The sequence below is a fragment of the Loxodonta africana genome, chromosome 25 (genome assembly GCF_030014295.1).
Source record: "Loxodonta africana isolate mLoxAfr1 chromosome 25, mLoxAfr1.hap2, whole genome shotgun sequence".
NCBI lineage: Eukaryota > Metazoa > Chordata > Mammalia > Proboscidea > Elephantidae > Loxodonta > Loxodonta africana.
Window position 1 is genome coordinate 2520594 of NC_087366.1, and position 19952 is coordinate 2540545.

Here is a 19952-nt window from a genome sequence, read left to right on the forward strand (position 1 = left end):
AATTTTTAACTGTGCTAGACATGTACAAAACCATACATTTGATCTTTTTTGGCATATTTATCTATAGATGGATAAGTAGACTAACATTAAAAACTGGTTAATAACTCCTTGTATTTTGTTACTAACATGGGCCTCACTTAGTTTGGTTTTTACGTGTCAGTCATGTAACATTATTTTGAAGATGGAGACCACCAGGTCTTTTCCATTTCCTCTGAAGCAGAGTGTCCCAGAAAGCCTCAGACGTTATGTTCAAAACTTTTAGACTTAGGAAAGTGATGTACCAGAGTAGGCACTGAAATGAGTCCCTCTATTTCTTGCCAAGGATGTTTTAGGAATAGGACACATAGCTTTACGGTTTGCCAAGTTTTAATATGGTGCTTTTTAGTGTCAGATATTGGTCTCTTGAATTATAATTACATCATTCATGTAATATTTAACGCAAATTCTAATTTATGAATAAAAACGAATTAACATTTAGAAAATGACAAAAACTAGACTAATAATACAAAATTGAGGATATGTATGTATGTTGATTATATAAGCACATTTTAACTAAAGTATGATTTTTCACAGCTGGGATACTTCAGCTTCCCTTCCCATCATGTTGCTCGATAAGTCACCTTGGCATCTTTTCCTTATATCCCCGTTTACAAGTAAATTCAAAAGTATCACCTGTTTTCAAATAATTTTTTTTGTCATATTTCCATCTTAACTGCATATTGTTTTTCCATCATGTCTTCTGATATTACACATGCATCTGAAAGAAAAAACAAACAAAACTTATTAGTACACAAAGAATTATTTTCACAGACTTTCAGAGTTTCAAGTAGAATGTTAGATAATGGTTTAGGAATTTTTCTCTAAATCTTTCCAAACTGTCTCTGTGAAATATCACCATGTATATTTAAATACTGTGAAAATGGTAAACCTAAATAACCTAACCTATTGCAGTCAAGTCAATTATAATTTGTCAAATTAATCCAACCCCATATGTTATAGCATAGAATTGCCTCATAGGTTTTCTTGGCTGTATTTTTTACAGAAGCAGATTGCCAGGTCTTTTTTCACAGCACTGCTTGGTGGGCTCAAACCCCAACCTTTAGATGAGTGCAAATTGTGTGTGCCACCCAGGGAACTTGAACCTAGTAAATGATGCAAAAATGACATATTATACTTACTGAGTGATAACTAGATGCTATTATCAGACAATCATAACGTAAATTATCATATTGAGAGATTTGCACTAAAGAAACATTCATACCCCATGTGCCAATAAGAATTTCCAAAACTTCATATCCTCATATATTAACACTGGAAAACTCTGTAACACGTGGAGTTGCACTGAGTAAAAACTGACTCGACAGCAACAGGTTTTGCTTTACTAATATTGGGTAGTCAAGTATTCAACACAATGGTTCTTCAAAAATTCATAAAATATATTCTAAATAGCAAAACATCATGCTCATTACTCTGATTTTCCCAGGTCCAGGAGAATACCAAGGTACTTACCTAAGCATTTTTGTGGTTCTGACCACTGTCCATTTCTACACGTTATGTTTGTCACCCTGAAGTTCATGGGAGGCCTGGCATTGATACTCAACTGTTGATCCTTGGGCATACATGGGTAATGGGAATGAAGTTATGTCCCCATTTTCAAAAGGTGGAGGGAACCCACATTTTCCTTCAGAATCTAAATATATAAAAAATATATATATACATATATAAATATGATTTATTGAGATACCAGATCCATAGATTAAAATGAGGCAAAATACAATTAAGCATAATATGCAAAATTTCTGAGGAATTTAGAAACCATAAAAAAATTAGGAAAAAGAGATTATGTGACATCAGATTTGTATTTGCAATTATTCTGCTTATTAATCATAATTTTAGCCTCTCAGAAACATAGTATCTGTATACACTTCCTTACAGAATAAGTCAAGAGCTAAGAGCTGGCTTTGAAGAATAACAAATTTAAAGAAAGAGAAAAATGATTAATTGAAAGTATTCAAACAAGAGATGAATAAAATAATAGAAAAATAAATCTATCATTTATAAAAACAACTCTATTAATTTTATTCGGCAAATGTTTAATGATACAATAATGCACAATGTATAATTCTTCAGTTTCAGGTACATATGAAGCAATAGTAGGTTACAGCCCTGGTTCCCAAACGGAAGTGTGTGTATAATCTTCTGTACTATAAAAAAAAGGCAAAACAAAACACATTGCCATCCAGTGGATTCTAACTCATAAGGACTCTCTATAGGATGGAGTAGAACTGCCCCATAGGGTTTCCAAGACTGTATGTAGTCTTTATGGAAGCAGACTGCCACATCTTTCTTCTGCAAAGTGACTGGAAGGTTCCAACTGCCCACTATGTGCTTAGTAGCCCACTGTGCCATCAGGGCTCCTGATGATCTTCTGTAAGGCTTGTTAAAACAGCCTCTCCCAGAATTTCTGATTCAGTAGGTCTGGGGTGGACCCATGAATTTATATGTATAACAATTACCCAGAAAACGCTGACGCTGCTAGTTCAGGGACCACTCTTTGAGAACCATTGGGATAGAAGACTAACCGTTAGTTATGCAATATCATCTCTCAATCTATACTCATTTTTTAAAAGTGACAGATAAATAATTCTATATTTTATTGCCTAAAACACTTTCATAAATAAACTTTAAAAACTTAAAGTACCTCTGCATGTCGGACTACCTATCCATCTGCTCTTGATGCACTTTACAGTATGTGGCCCATCTAACTGGAAATCTTTTTCACATTCATGCTCTACTTGTTCTCCTGACCTATACGATTGTTTTTCCGGGTCTTTGAGTATGGCATTGGCAAATGTGGGTAATTTCGGACAATCCGGACCAGATGGATGGACTTACCGGGGGTCCTCCGCAGCGGGGCCCCCGCCCTTGGGGCCGGGCCCTGGGAGGTTTTCCGGGTTACAGAGGCCAACTGGCGTTCCGTGCGTCATGGGGCCGCCCCGGACTCGATGCTCTGGCGATGAGACCACGGTGCGTCTTCCCGGCGACCGATTCGGTCCGAGGCTTTCCCAGGGCGTCGGCGCGCTCCCGCCTCCCTTCCGCGCGCCCCCACCTCCGTCGCCGCCGTCGATCCACCGTGGTCCCGCGTGGCCCCCGGTCCGGGGCCGAAACCGGCCTCTCCACGTTGGGTGTCGCTCCCGGCCTCCCCGGCCTATGGTGTCCGCCGGCAATGGTCCCTCGGACCGGGTCAGGGCCCCGCGCATGCCGGTCTAGTCAGCGGTGTGCGGCCGTGGAGCGCGCGAGGCTTGCCGGAGGGTCCGTGGGCTTCCGCGACCGGGGTGGGCTGTTGGGGTGCCACTGCCCCCACCGCGCCACCGCCTTTCCGGTGCCCCCCGCCCCCTCCGCCGCCTGTCCTCGTCTCGTCGTCGATCCGACTTCCCATCCGGGCCGCGCCCTAGCGTGTATAGCTTCCCGGGCTACCGAAGATTCCCCAGTCCCCTCCGCGCCCACCGCCACTGCCCCTGGGCGGCGTGTAGCCGACAGGCCCTCCCGGAACGGCCTCTCCTCCTTGGTCTGGTGCACGCGTCCTGCTCGCCCCTCTAGGGCTGGGTGTGGACGGGTCCCGGCCCCTGAATCATTCTGGCCTTTCAGGAGTCTGGTTTTGTCGTTTCTTCTGGCCGGCTCCAGGCGCCCTTTGGGGATGTGTGCCCTGTCAGCGGGGGCCTTCCTGGGGAGGACGGCGAGCGGGGCGCGAATCAAAACTCTCAGGATTCTTAGGGGCCCTGGTGGCGCGGTGATTAAGCGTTTGACTGCTGACCAAAAGATCAGTGGTTCGGATCCACCAGCTGCTGCTCCCCTCGAAACCCTAAGGGGCGGCTCTGGTCTGTCCTGGAGGATCTCTATGAGTCTGAATGAACTCAATGGCAGCGGATTTTTTAATTAGGTAAATGACAAACAACTATGGTAATTAGTCATATGATCCTACAAATGCGATATTTTAACTATGGATCTATTTAAAATTTTAATTTAACCTTTAATGTAGTCTTATTTTCCATAATTTCACTGTACACATTAAATTCGAATTACTGAAACATCAGTACCTTTCAAGGATTTTCACTATACTCTTGCCTAGCGTTTTCTGTTGTTATCTGTATTTAATTTATGACAGTAGATACATTGATTTTCTAGTGACTAGCCAAAGATTTGTATACCTACTTAGACAATTGGAACCATAGACTGAAAAGGTTACAGTGACACGAAAAGCAATAATGCCTATATTTAATACAGTTATTTCTTTATAACGTCAAAAACATACCTGGCGCTTAGAGGACAGTATTTTACTTGCCGGCAGAGCTGCATTTGGGAGGAGAGGACCAGTCATCTTCCGTACATGTAATGCTGCTCTGATCATTTGCAAGTTTGTAGCCCGTGTCACATAAAATTTACAGTGTCACCTTCAGGTCTATTTGTCCTGACGATGAAGAATGCCCATTTCCACCGAAGGAAAAAAGCACTGTCCTAAAGACCCGAAAGATGACTAATACAGAATTTAGAAAGTATTACATTGTACAATCTTAAGAGAGAAATCGTGTAAAAATTAGTTACATAAAAATTTGTTTAGGCATGTTAAAAAAGAAAAATAAATACGCAATTCCATCAATCATTGCCTTGTAATAGAAAGCAGTTTTTACTTGTAAAAGATTTTTAGATATTAAAGAAGTTATTATTTTTATTTCTCATTTGATTCTCATGAATTGCTTTCCAGAGGTGGAGGCCGAAGAATTTGATCTCCTAAGTGTGACTGACGCCTCTGTTTTCTCTGTCAGGATCCTCTCTTTTTCACTTTCTGCCTTTTCTCTACATTCATGAAAGAATAACACGTAGATAATTTTAAGGAACAAAAGATGTGATAAAGGGAAAACACAAAATTGCACCTCAAATATTCAAGAGTATCAAATTTTACATCAAATATACAGAAAAATGAAATGTCTTGAAAAAAGCTGTGTTCACACACTGTAAAATCAGTGTTTAAATATTTAAAAATAGCAGTTAAAATTTTGTATTCAAAAGTAGGATTTAAAACTAAAACATTTGTATAATATTTGGCAAGTATATATATTCATATATATATTTATATTCTTTCTCCTTATGAAAAGAAGACGACTGACATGTATTATATTTTCTGGCTCATCTGGTCCCCACCCCTAGGATTGTGAAGACTCTCTGATCCTTTTTGGCACATCTCACTCCACTCATGAATGGTTCTTCCAGACAGTGGTGAGAGCATTTACTCACTGCGACACTTTGGTATTGGTGACCATCCTTCCTCTGTGCAGGTTATTCGAGTCCAGAGAGACTGCAAAGCAGACACACAGCTATGATCACAGGTATAGTACAAATATTTTCCCATAGCAACTGGGAAGGTTTGTTTAGGTTGATTTTCACCATATGTTTTTCCATGTTTTATTTCTGGAAAATTGCAAGGTTCTTTCTTGGGGGAGGGGGTGGGAAAGCAAGTCATTCATACATTAATGAAAAATAACACTTCATTTAAATAATGACATTAATAATTCTATTATTATATTTAGCTGAATTTGTCCACTTGTATTAGTTATCTGGGGACTGGTAAAATCTATTTGTAAACCTACAAAGCTGTTTGAGGAGGTCAGTTTGGGAGTCACATAATGTGTGTATCTTTTCTAAGTACCTCCAAGATTAAATCACACAAAAATGTAAATTCAGAGGAGGAGGTGAGGGTAAAGGTGATTCTATCTATTAGACGTTGCAGATTTGAGAAATATCTTGCTGGTCTAAGAAATATGCTGCTATGTATAGTTCTCCATTTCCTTCCTTTATCTCTCACTTCTTTTGTATTTCCCATTTTCAGTAAAGAGAATTTGAATGTAAAATAGTCATTAAAAAATCAGAAAAAAATAACAAAGATATAATTACTAAATTCTGATGAATGTCCTCTAGAAATATTTATGTAGCTATGTTTCTACATTTTTGAGTGATTATCACTACCCTTAATTGGAAATTTATAAATATTATCATTCCTTTTTAGAGTGCTTTTCAGAAAAGGAGGCTGGTATGCTTCTCAAGATCAAGTCCTTATATCAAAACAGCACTATTTTTCCTTATTTTATCTGTTTCATTCTATTTTTATCTGTTTTGTCCTTGTTCAAAAAAAGGTACATGTAGCAATTCAGCTAACAAAGAAGTTAACCAGGGAAATTCATTTTTCTCCATTTGGCGGTGATCAAGGTTGATGTTCTAAAATAATTAAAGCTGTTAAATGATGTGAGAGGAAACACTGTAAAATATGAGGCTGTGTATCTGAAAATAAAAATGAGAATGGCATCACTTTGAGAGGTGTGGATCGGGGGAAAGATAATCTCATAAACTGATAATGGAATTTCAAGCATTATCCCCGGTTACTCTCATTCAAAGGAGCCCTGGTGGTGCAATGGTTAAAGCACTCGGCAGCTAACCAAAAAGGTCCTCAGTTTGAACCCACCAGTTGCTCTTCAGGAGAAAAGACCCGGCCATCTGCTCCAGTAAAGATTAGTCTAGGAAATCCAACGGGTCCATTCTACTCTGTCCTATAGTGCATCTATGCGTCAGAATCGCCTTAACAGCATGCAACTCTTATTCAGAAATTCTAAAGTTCAAGCAAATTACAACACTTTTATTCTTCATAAGTAGCCACACATGGTTCAACCTCTGTGGTCTTTGTTCCCCTTGTTTCCACTGCTCAGTGTAATCCCTCCATCTTCTACCGATCTCAATCTAATCATAATTCCAAAAGCTCACTCAAGAACATTCAGGAAAGATTTATTAAGTGACTGATACGTGCCAGGCACAACTTTTGTGTTTAAACCTCCCTTATCTAGCTACCCAATTCAGGAGCTGAGAATCATTTCACTTCTCTGTGAATGTTAATATAGTCTTATCTTTTGATGCGTAAGTTTTTCCTGTATATATATTTAGTTGTTAAAATATTTTATCTCTTAAGAGAAGTGCTGTGAAACATGGATGCGATTTTTTGTTTGTTATCCCTTTCCAGCTCTTTGTATTGCAGCATGAATCAACGTGTTGCTCAATAAATACTGTGTTACTGGATACATAAAAATACTTTTATCTCTGTACATGTGTTCTTTTACCACGTGGATAGTTTTCTTAAAGAGCAGTTTTAGAATTTACTGAAGAAGACTAGTTTTCAGCTTGAACCTCAGGCAGGCTTTATCCAAATTCCACTGGTCACATTGAAGTTGGCACATTCTTATATATATATCTTATAGTTAAAAGTACCTTGTTATTCCCGTCTCTAAAGGAAGGCAGACCTTTTAGCATACACTTGGCAATCAGGAGAAAAGACATCACACATCAGCTAGGTTCCTCAGCAAGCACACTGATGACAGAACCCTCAATCTAGCTGAACTGGATGACTGTGGTGCTTTAATTGAGAAACTTAGCACTGTTTACAAATATAGAATTAATATTGTTGTTGTGTGCCATTGAGTCAATTCTGACATACAGTGGACCTATAGGACAGTATAGAACAGCTCCACAGGGTTTTCTAGGCCGTAATCTTCATGGGAGCAGATGGCCAGGTCTTTTCTCCTGTGGAGTGGCTAGTGGGTTTGAACCTGTGACCTGTTGATTAGCAGTGGAGTACTTAACTATCATGTGACCAGGGTTCCTTCATAATTAATATGGAAAATATTAAGTAGTATATTATGACAATGAAGGAGGAAAATCAGGTACTAAAGTCAAAGAGTTAATGGTTTCAAATTATATATTTGTTTGTTTATATGCAAAATTTGCCAGTGAACTCAGAAAAGTAAACTAAAATGTATTAGCGTTACACTAGAAATTAAGAATATATTTTAATTTTTGCTAAAAGAGATTAATTTTACATGCTGCTAATTTTGTTGAACTATTAAATTAATGATAATGTAAATGGTTTCTAATAGCTTTATTAATGTATAATTTCTATGAAATATACTGTACATACTTAAAATGTGCATTTTGAGAGGTTTTGACATATGAATCTGTGAAACCATCATCATAATGAAGACTGTGAAAATATTTACACTCTCCAAAATTCCCTTGTATTACAAATAAAAAAGCCCCCAAATATTTCCAAGTCAGAATTTGGCTTTTCCTGTGACACATTTTCTAGTTAAGGCTTTATGAGCATATTCGCATGTCTCAGTAATCAGTGTTGAATGGCCTTTCACACTTTGGAACTCAGGAAAACAGAGAAAGCATGACTGACTTTATTTTCGTTTTAAGTTATTATAATTTTCCCCAAACGTATATACTTCATTGTGATCCCACAATACAGAATATTCCTGCGAGTCGATTCATTCAAAACTACAGATACAGGAAAGTAGATATAACATACAGCTACATTTAAGAGGGAAGCTCAATGTTCATATGCGCTTTTAACTAACCTTGTCCCTCAGCACAGGACATCCACAAGGTGAGGAGGACATTGATTAGAAACAGCATGTTAGGTGTTCCCAATGATATATAAATACACATATCCCCTTTGTACTGTTTTGGGTTTGAAATCAGCTTCATTACCATTTATCAACTGTGACTGTGGACTTAAGTACACTACAACATAGCTAAGTAAATTGATGTCACTAAGCAAATATCAGAGTTCAGTGAGTTTTGCAATCATTTCTTTAATTCATCTCCTTTTATATATGTAAACAACTTTTGGTGGGAACAGAATGAATTGTCTCCAAATAAAATATTTTCTTGAAAATAGTTCAATTTATTCCTCAGCCAGTTGAATAATACATCATTGGCTCTCACAATCTACGTCATGTCACTAGAACTTTCTTCTGTCCTGTACTTGCTTTCACCCAACTTCATTACTTAGGGGTCTCTGGAAATCAACTAGGATATTTGGATCATTGTCAGCCATCTGTATTATTATGGGATTAAGGAAGAAAACTGCTTTTTTTTTAACTCACATTTGATTACACTAGCTAGTGCAAGGGTTTCAGAACTTTCTTAATGTTAAAATAATCTTTAACTAAATGTTTTGAGGCACCATTTTTGTATGGTACAATATATTCTGAGACATACAATGATTTCCCTTTTATTAAAGGAATGTCACTCAAGACTCACTTTCCTTTAACTGGACTGTCCTCTCACTGACTTACTACTTGCTTTTATTCTTTATTTTCATATATATATGAAAATGTATATATACAAGTATATATATATGTAATATATACATGTATGTATATTTTATATATTTATATGAAATATATATATCTTTTGAAATGTATTTGTCATGTTTTACTATAAAGAATTGCTTTCAAACAGATAATTAGTATTAAATATATACATTAATATCAAGGTGGAGAAAGAAAACCAATCAAAGTCATAAAGTTATGTTTTAAAAATTATGTATATGTTTATTTATTACACTAATTTCTAAGTATTGAAAAATATTTAAAATTATATATAACCAAGATTTCCAGAATAGTTTATAATCTGGCCAAATTTCTACTAATAACAATTATATACTCAATATGAAACAAAATCCTACTACTTGAGTTACCAAAAGCAAGCAGAGTTGGAAAGCATCTAACCTTTGAAAGAATGAAATCAACCTGTGAGATCCATATTTTCCTGGCTTTTCAACAGAGGGCACCTCTTAATCTTCATGGTGCATGGATGATAGAGCTTAAGCAGAAATGAGTAGTCTTGTTCTTGTGTTAACTTAGAGATCTGAGTCTGACTGGAAAAATACGTGTCAATTGATGAGAGAAATACAGAACAATAGGAAACCCCATCAAGAAGATCCCCTTAAATCTGCACACAGCCACTCCTTAAATTATTTACTGAGTCTACAGTGAGTGTTATGAATTCTAAGGAGTCCAGTAAAATGCACCTGTAGCATTTTACTGAAAACATTGATAAATTCAGCCATTCCCAATGTGAGGGAGAAAGAATTTGGAGTTCCTGGCTAGGGGGGCTTAGTTCATTTCGCGTAATTCCTCTTGAAACCCAGAACATCTTAGACTGTCCTAGAAGTACCATGTCCCAGAAGTTAACTGAAGAATATGTGTTGGACTAAGCCAAATCTGAAATAGACCCAAGCTAGCAAAACCTAAAACCAGGTCTTCACAGGTTAATCGTCTGCCCCGAGGAATAAAGCTCTTAGAAGAGAGTCAGTATTTTTCAGAGGAAGATGCAAGAATGTATAATTTCTACAATGTATTATTCACAAGATCTGGCATAGAATTAAAAACTTGTTAGACTTGTTTAAAATTGTGTGGTAGTAACAAAACAATAGATAAATTGATCAATGGGATAGAAGAGTTCAGAAATAGACCTACACATGTAAATCACTAGTTTTATGAACTTATGCAATGTCATATTAAAAAACAAAAAAATTTTTTCCCAGAAATGTTGGAGCAACAACTGGGATTTGGGATTGTAAACAAAACTGAACCTTGGCCTCTTTCTCACACCAAATAAATCAATTTAAGTTGGATTATAGTCCTAAATGTGAAGTTAAAAAGATAAAACCTGAAAAGAAAGCATAGTGATATATACTGGATCATTGGTGGTAGGCTAATACTTCTTAAAAAAAAAAAAAAAGTACTAATTATTTGAAAAATGATAATTTGGACATCAGTAATTTTTAAATTCGTGTCCAGTAAAAGGTGTTATCATAAAACTAAAAATAAAATAAGCCTTATATTGGGAGGAGATACATCTGTGACATATCAGACAAAAGATTTACATGTATCATACATAAACACTTCAATTAAAATATTACAGAAATCACTTCATAAACCTAGATTCGCAGATGTGTTCAATATTATTATTGATCAGTGAAATACACCATAAACATTAAAATACACTACACACATAAAATAGCTAATATTTATATTAGGCTTCTATTTTTTGGTTAGAATGAGGTTGTGTAAGGGATTTTTTAAAACTGAGATACCTGAGATAAATATGAAATGGCCAGCTTGAGGTTTGGGTAAGACTTCTTTTTTGCTGGCTCCATTTTCTCCCTACCAACAGCTATCTACCATGCAGACCTAAACATGAAACTAAGGAATGTCCCGTAATAATGACATAAGTACACTGAACCCCTGCCCCCAGCCACATACCCTTGTGATTGCCACACTGTAACCAGTCTAAGAAAGATACATATATCCTTTAAGCCAATCACCTGATGAGCTTCCATTAGAGGAAGTCCTGCCTTACAAGCTCCTGCCACAGGATGTCTTAAAATAATCTACTACCACTCAAGTAGTGTTTTTCGGTGATCTAAGCTTGTAAATACCAGTTAAGTAATGCATTTCGTGTTCTTTGTTCCTCCCTTATAAAACATCATTGCAGTGTAGCCATTTTGAAGTACTGGATTTCACAGCATGGAATTCAGTCTTTTCCTGGATCAAGCTGTCTCTTTCCTTTCAATAAATCTCTCAACTTTAATCTAACCAGAGTAAGGGCAATTACTCTTAGACTTTTGTTGGTGTAGGCGGCCAGAATTCTGAAGGATATTATCTTCTGCATTCACAAGAAGTCATGGAACCAGCTTGTTCTGGTACCAGCAGGGGTCCCTTGTGCCCAGAACCATCTCCAGTTCTCTGGGTTCACTGGAAATAAACCTCACACATTGAAGCCTCTGCTGATTGCAAAGAAGGCTCTTTGAGAGATTTATTGTCTATCTTTTCCCTTTACCTTCATTTTCTGCTCATCTTCTATGCTTCTTTCTGGGTTCATTACCAAATTATGTTTGGCGGGACTACCATCTCATGACCAGTCTACATCATTGAACTCTCTTCTTTCTAGTGCAACGAAGGATTTTCACGAGCATTTAGGTCTTTAATACTTGCAAATTTCCCCATAAGATGGGAAATGCCACTTTCAAGACTGAAGCAGAACCCCCTAAGTGAACTCCTCCAGTTTATATGACCAAGCATTCTCCCTATTTGGGTTTGTATTTAGGCTGCTGGCACGCAGTTATGGAGGGAAATTTCAAAGGCCAAAAGTTATTGTGGGGTTATTTTAATTAACTAAATTAAAGTTTCCGCACAGTAAACTTAGAGGCTAAGGGTTTACAAATAAAACAAAAGTAACGGGAGATATTTTTCCTTGGTACTTGGAAGCTTCCAAAAGGAATCAACATGATAAATTCACCTACTCACTGGAGACTGTTTCAAAACCAGCTAAACAAATTGAAGAATTACAGTGTCAGAGTGCTGTAGCCTTGATGACTACCTGTGGAGAGGAGTTGCCGGATCTGAATCACCGGGAACACTCAGACGCCATTCCTGGGAGTGACTGTGGTGGGCTAGGGGTAGCGTTTGGCTGCAGTTTTCTCTGGGAGAAACAGCCAGCCGCACAGCCTACTCAAACCTCCAGAACCATGGAAGAACAGCACTCTTGGCAAAAGGTAAGTACTTGCACATATTTTACTGCTCCCCCAGCCACAAGCTGGCTTCAGTGGCTGTTGATTTCCCTGGGCCTGAGATAGGCTCTGCTGGGCATCCTGAGCCATTCTCCAGGCCTTCAAGAAGGAATAAATTCACAATTGGGGGAAAAGATAATCTAACTGTTCCACTAACCTGGGGAGCTCGGGACAGAAGCAGCTCCTGTACAGGCAAAAACTGTCCGTGGACTTTGAATACATTTCCCCTCTGCATGGACTTGATTGGGCCTATTTCAGGAGAATAGGCCCTTGATGGCAGACTGTAACTGCTGCAGCTGTGAGGTGGAGAGATGGGTGTTTGGTGTTTCACCCCACTTTGGCTGTGAAACAGGGTCCTCACCTACACACATCCGGGGCCTGAGGACTGGTGGCTCCACTTGGGTCACCCAGCCACTCCTGACAGGAGATTTCACTGGTGTGGCGGTGCAGACCGGGGAAGTGGCTCCCAAGCCATGTGGTACAGCCAGCCTAGAAGGGGCAGAGATGGCACACACTGCTGGGTATTTGGGAGACAGGAAAAGTTAAACAGAGAGAGATAGACAAGAAACTGAAAAACAAAGAAAAAAACAAAAAAAGAAAAAAAAAAGGCCCCAGGAATCCCACTGGTGTGGTGATGCAGACCAGGGAAGCAGTTCCCCAGCTGAGCAGAGCTTCACAGCCTGTCAAGAAGAAGCAGAGATGGCACATGGAGCCAGGTGTTCGAGAAAAAGGAAGGGAAGGAGGTTAGAGAAAGGGAAGAAGCTAAAAGAAGCCAAAAATAGCAACAAGAACAACAAAGAAATGGCGCTTATGGAGCCAGCTGATGTGGGTGAGGTGAATCCAAGCAGCATGGAGCCAGCACCTCCCTGGCCTGACAACTGTAGCCATCCAAAAGTGGCAGAGGCTAGGCAGAGGGAAGAAGGGTAGGAGATGGAACTCTGGTTACCAGGTGCTCTGTCTCCTGCGGGGAGCTCTGTGAAGCAGCTGTCCTATGCTCTCTGTCTGCTAGTCTCCATCAGGAGTCAAAAATGGCAAATCCATGCTTCGTTAGCTGATAGGGGATCCCCACCCCATTTCTCTCCTACCTTTCTGTTCTCTGTCAGTTTCTCATTCTATTTGGTGCTTTGTTGACTTATCTCTTCATTTAACACTTAGGGTTCAAGGATTGATGTTTGCCTCTGTTTTATTTAGTTTTTCACATCTTTGCTATGGAAGGATGGCATGGTGCTTCTCTCTATAGCACCAAGTTGGCTCCAGCTCAATTTTGCCATTTTTATAGGATATTATAAACACAACTTAGTACTTTTAATTCCAGAATAGAAATAATTTCTTCCGTGAAATGATTCTCCTATTTTAAGAAACTTTAGATAATATTTTTTAAATGTTTTTTAAAAGCATGTACACACAATGCTCAGCTATTTTTAATCATTTTCATGTCTCTTGAGTTCAATGACCTTGTCTTTTTCACATTTGGTTAAAGAATTTTCTGAAGAAGTTTTTACAGATGTGTTATATGTGTTGGATGTGTTATGTGGTCACGTGATCTTTGACAAGGCCCCAAAGTCCATCAAATGGGGAAAAGAGAGTCTTTTTAACAAATGGTGCTGGCAAAACTGGATGTCCATCTGCAAAAAAATGAAACAGGACCCATACCTCACGCCATATACAAAAACTAACTCAGAATGGATCAAAGACCTAAGTAGGAAGCCAAAAACTATGAAGTTCATAGAATAAAAAATAGGACCAATGTTAAGGCCCTAATACATGGCATTAACAGGATACAAACCACAACCAACAACACAAAACTCCAGAGGATAAGCTAGATAACTGGGATCTTCTAAAAATTAAACACTTGTACTCATCAAAAGACTTCACAAAAAAAGTAAAAAAGAGAACATACAGACTGGGAAAAAAAAAATTTAGGTATTACAAATCAGACAAAGGTCTAATCTCTAAAATCTATAAGAATATCCACCTCTGCAACAAAAAGAGAAATAATCCAATTAAAAAATGGGCAAGGAAATGAACAAACACTTCACCAAAGAAGACATTCAAGCTGCCACCAGGCACATGAGGAAATGCTTACAATCTCTGGCCATTAGAGAAATGCAAATCTAAATCACAATGAGATACCATCTCACCCTGGCATTATCGGCATGAATCAATAAAACGAACTAACAAATGTTGGAGAGGCTACAAGGAGACTGGAGATCTTATGCAGTGCTGGTGGGAATGTAAAAGGATACAATCATTTTGGAAAATGATACGGCACTTCGTTAGAAAGCAAGAAATGGAAATACCATGTAGTCATGGATTGAATTATGTCCCCCCAAAAATGTGTGTATCAGTTTTGCTGGGCCATGATTCCTGTATTGTGTGATTTTCCTGTATGTTGTAAATCCCACCTCTATGATGTTAATGAGGGAGGATGGGCACCAGTTGCGTTAGTGAAATAGGACTCAACCTATAAGATTGGATTGTGTCTTGAGGCAATCTCTTGAGATATAAAAGAAAGAAACAAGGACAGAGACAGGGGGACCTCATACCACCAAGAAAGTAGTGCCAGGAGCAGAGCATGTCCTTTGGACCCAGGGTCCCTGCACCTGAGAAGTTCCTTGACCAGGAGAAGATTGAGGACAAGGACCTTCCTCCAGAGCCAACAGAGAAAGAAAGCGTTCCCCTGGGGCTGACACCCTGAATTTGGACTTTTAACCTACTTTACCATGAGAAAATAAGCTTCTCTTTGTTAAAGCCATCCACTTGTGGTATTTCTGTTATAGCAGCACTAGATGACTAAGACACATGATCCAGCAATCTCGCTCCTAGGAATGTATCCTACAAAAATAAGAGCCATCACACAATAGACATATGCACAGCCATGTTCATTGCAGCATTGTTCTCAATAGTAAAAAAATGGAAACAACCTAGATGGCCATCAACAGATGAATAGGTAACTGTGGTACATACACACAATGGAGTATTACTCAACAATAAAGAACAATGATGAAATCTGTGAAGCATCTCATAACATGGATGAATCTGGAGGGCATTATGCTGAGAGAAATAAGTCAATTACAAAAGGCCAAATACTTTATGAGACCAGTACTGTAAAAAGTCATGAAAAGGTTTACATACAAAAAGAAACAATTATTGATGGTTAAGAAGGAGGGGTGGGGTGGGGTTGGAAAAACACCTAATAGATAAGTGGAAACTTTAGTCAAGGGTAAGACAGTACACAATACTGGGGAAGTCAGCACAACCTATACAAGGCGAGGTCATGATAGCTCCATAAACACATCCAAATTCCCTGAGGGACCAAACTGCTGGGTTGAGGACTATGGAGACCATGGTGTTGGGGAATATATAGCTCAAATGGCATAACATATTTTACAAAGAATATGTTCTACGTTCTCAGATAAAAAAAAAAAAAAAACTCTTAGCAAAGGAAGAGATTGAAAAGGAAATTTAAAAACTCCCAACAAAATAAAGCCCTAGTCCTGATGGCTTTACTGGAGAGTTCTACCAAACGTTCATAGAAGAGTTAACACCACTACTACTAAAGGTATTTCAGAACATAGAAAACGATGGAATACTTCCAAACTCATTCTATGAAGCCAGCATATCCCTGATACCAAAACCACAAAAAAAGAAAATTACCGACCTATATCCCTCATGAATTTAGATGCAAAAATCCTCAATCAAAATTCTACCCAATGAAACTCAACAACATATCAAAAAAATAATTCACCATGACCAAGTGGGATGCATACCAGGTATGCAGGGATGGTTCAACATTAGAGAAACAATCAGTGTAGTTCACCATATAAATAAAATAAAGACAAGAACCACACGATCTTATCAATTGATGCAGTAAAGGCATTCAACAGAGTTCAACACCCATTCATGATAAAAACTCTCAGCAAAATAGGAATAGAAGGCAAACCCCTCAACATAATACAGGGCATTTATACAAAGCTAGTAGTCGACATCATCCTATATGGATAGAGTCTGAAAGCATTCCCCAGACAAGAACCAGACAAGAATCCCCTTTATTACCGCTCTTATTCAACATTGTGCTGGAGGTCCTAGCCAGAGTAGTTAGGCTAGATAAAGAAATAAAGGACATCCAGATTGGTAAGGAAGAAATAAAAGTATCTCTATTTTCAGATGACATGATCATATACACAGAAAACCCTAAAGAATCCTCAAGAAAACCACTGAAACAAGTAGAAGAGTTCAGCAGAGTATCAGAATACAAGCACACAAGAATCAGTTGGATTCCTATACACCAACAAAGAGAACATTGAAGAGGAAATCACCGAAGCAATACCATTTACACTATCCCTAAAGAGGATAAAATACTTAAGAATAAATTTACCAGAGACGTAAAAGACCTATACAAAGAAAACTAAAAAGACAGTACTGCAAGACACCAAAAGACAGCTACACAAGTGGAAAGACATACCTTGATCAAGGATAGGAAGATTGGACATTGTGAAAATGTCGATTCTACTGAAAGCGATCTATAGATACAATGCAATTTCGATCCGAATTCCAAGGAATTTTTTAAGGAGATGGAGAAACAAATCAACAACTTCATATGGAAGGGAAAGAGGCCCCAGAGAAGTAAAGCATTACTGAAAAAGAAGACCAAAGTGGGAGGCTGCACGCTACCTGATTTTTTAATATATAAGACCACTGCAGTATTCAAAATAGGCTGTACCACTACAACAACAGACACATAGACCAATGGAACAGAATTGAGAACCCAGACATAAATCCCTCCACATATGAGCAGCTGATATTTGACAAAGGCCCAAAGCCAGTTAAATGGGGAAAAGGCTGTCTCTTTAACTAATGGTGCCAGCATAAGTGGATATCTATCTATAAAAAAATGAAACGACTCATACCTCCCACCACATACAAAAACTAACTCAAAGTGGATCAAAGACCTAAATATAAAGTTTAAAACTATAAATGTCATGGAAGAAAAACTAGGGACAATGCTAGGAGCCCTAATATACGGCATAAACAGTATGCAAAACATTATTATAATGCACAAGCACCAGAAGAGAAACTAGATAACTGGGAGCTCCTAAAAATCAAACAAGTATGCTCATCCAAAGACTTCACCAGAAGAGTAAAAAGATTACCTACAGAATGGGAATACTTTTTTAACTATGACATCTCCGATCAGCATCTGATCTCTAAAATCTACATGATACTGCAAAAACTCAACAACAAAAAGACAAATAACAAAATTTAAAAAAACAAAAAACAGGCAAAGGATATGAACAGGCACTTCACCAAAGTAGACATTCAGGCAGCTACGGATACATGAGGAAATGCTCTCGATCATTAGCCATTAGAGAAATGCAAATCAAAACTGCAAAGAGATACCATCTTAGTCCAACAAGGCTGGCATTAATCCAAAAAAGACAAAATAATAAATGTTGGATAGGTTGTGGAGAGTATGGAACACTTACACACTGCTGGTGGGAAATGTAAAATGGTTACAACCACTTTGGCAATCGATTTGGCATGTCCTTAAAAAGGTAGAAATAGAATTACCATACGATCCAGCAATCCCACTCCTTGGAATATATCCTAGAGAAATAAGAGCCTTTACACAAACAGACAGATGCACACCCATGTTCTTTGCAGCACTATTCACAATAGTAAAAAGATGGAAGCAACGAAAATGCCCATCAATGGATGAATAGATAAATTATGGTAAATTCACACAATGGAACACTATGCATCGATAAAAAATGATGATGTATCCATGAAACATTTCATAACATGGAGGATTCTGGTAGGCATTATGCTGAGTGAAATTAGTCAGTCCCAAAAGGGCAAATATTGTATGAGATCACTATTATAAGAACTCAAGAAGTAGTGTAAACACAGAAGAAAATATTCTTTGCTGGTTATGAGGGTGGGGAGGGAGGGTGGGAGAGGGGTACTCACTAATAACATAGTAGACAAGAACTATTTTAGGTGAAGGGAAAGACAACACACAATACAGGAGAGGTCACCACGACCAGACTAAACCAAAAGCAAAGAAGTTTCCTGAATAAACTGAACACTTCGAAGACCAGAGCAGCAGGGGCCAGGGTCTGGGGACTATGGTTTCAGGAGACATCTATGTCAATCGGCATAATAAAATCTATTAAGAAAACCTTCTGCATCCCACTTTGGTGAGTGACATCTGGGGTCTTAAATGCTAGAAAGCAGCCATCCAGGAAGCATCAACTGGTGTCAACTTACCTGGAGTAAAGGAGAATGAAGAACACCAAAGACACAAGGTAATTATGAGCCCAAGAGACAGAAAGGGTCACATAAATCAGAGACTACATCAGCCTGAGACCGGAAGAACTAGATGGTGCCTGGCTACAACCAGTGTCTGCCCTGACAGGGAACACAACAGAGAACCCCCGAGGGAGCAGAACAGCAGTAGGATGCAGACCTCAAATTCTTGTAAAGAGACCAGGCTTTTTTAACAGTCTGACTGAGGGTAGGACCCTGGAGGCCATGGTCCCCAGACCTTCTGTTAGGCCAAGACTGGGACAATTCCCAAAGCCTACTAGTCAGACAGGGATTGGACTGGACAATGGGATAGAAAATGATACAGGTGAGAGTGAGGTTCTTGGATCGAGCAGCCACATGGGACTATGTGGGCAGCTCCTGTCTGCAGGGGAGATGAGAAGGCAGAGGGAGACAGAAGCTGGCTGAATGGGTACTGGGAATACAGGGTAGAGGGAAGGAGTGTGCTGTCTCATAAGGGGGAGAGCAACTAGGAGTACATAGCAAGGTGTATTATGTATGAGAGACTGACTTGATTTGTAAACTTTCACTTAAAGCACAATAAAAACTTAAAAAATAAAAGAATATGCTCTACATTTTACTTTGGTGAGTAGCATCTGGAATCTTCAAAGCCTGTGAGTAGCCATGTAGGATACTCCACTGGTCTCACCCCTTCGAGAGCTAGGAAGAATGAAGAAAACTAAAAATTTAAGGGAAAGATTAGTTCAAAAGACTAATGGACCACATTTACCACTGCCTCCACCAGACTGAGGCCAGTACAACTTGATGGTGCTTGGCTACCGCTACTGACTGCTCTGACAGGGTTCACAACAGAGGGTCCCAGACAGAGCTGGAGAAAAATGTAAAACAGAATTCTAACTCAGAAAGAATGACCAGACTCACTGGCCTGACAGAGACTGGAGAAAACCTGAGAGTATGGCCCCTGGAAACTCTTTCAGCTCAATAATGAGGTCACTCCTGAGTTTTACCCTTCAGCCAAAGATTGAACAGGCCCATGGAACAAAATAAGATTAAAGGGACACACCAGCCCTGAGTCAGGGACTGGAAGGCAGGAGGGAAAGCCAGTAATAGGAAAGCCGGTAATAGGGAACCCAGGGTTGAGAAGGGAGAGTGTTGACTTGTCGTGGGGTTGTTAGTACATGATGTGTGTACTAACTGTTTGATG

At 38.8% G+C, this 19952-nt stretch overlaps 1 pseudogene; it reads right to left on the reverse strand.

The window, feature by feature from the left end:
* Positions 1–229: 229 nt before the first annotated feature.
* LOC100655077 (complement factor H-related protein 2-like) lies at positions 230–5407 on the reverse strand (annotated as a pseudogene).
* Positions 5408–19952: the final 14545 nt, after the last annotated feature.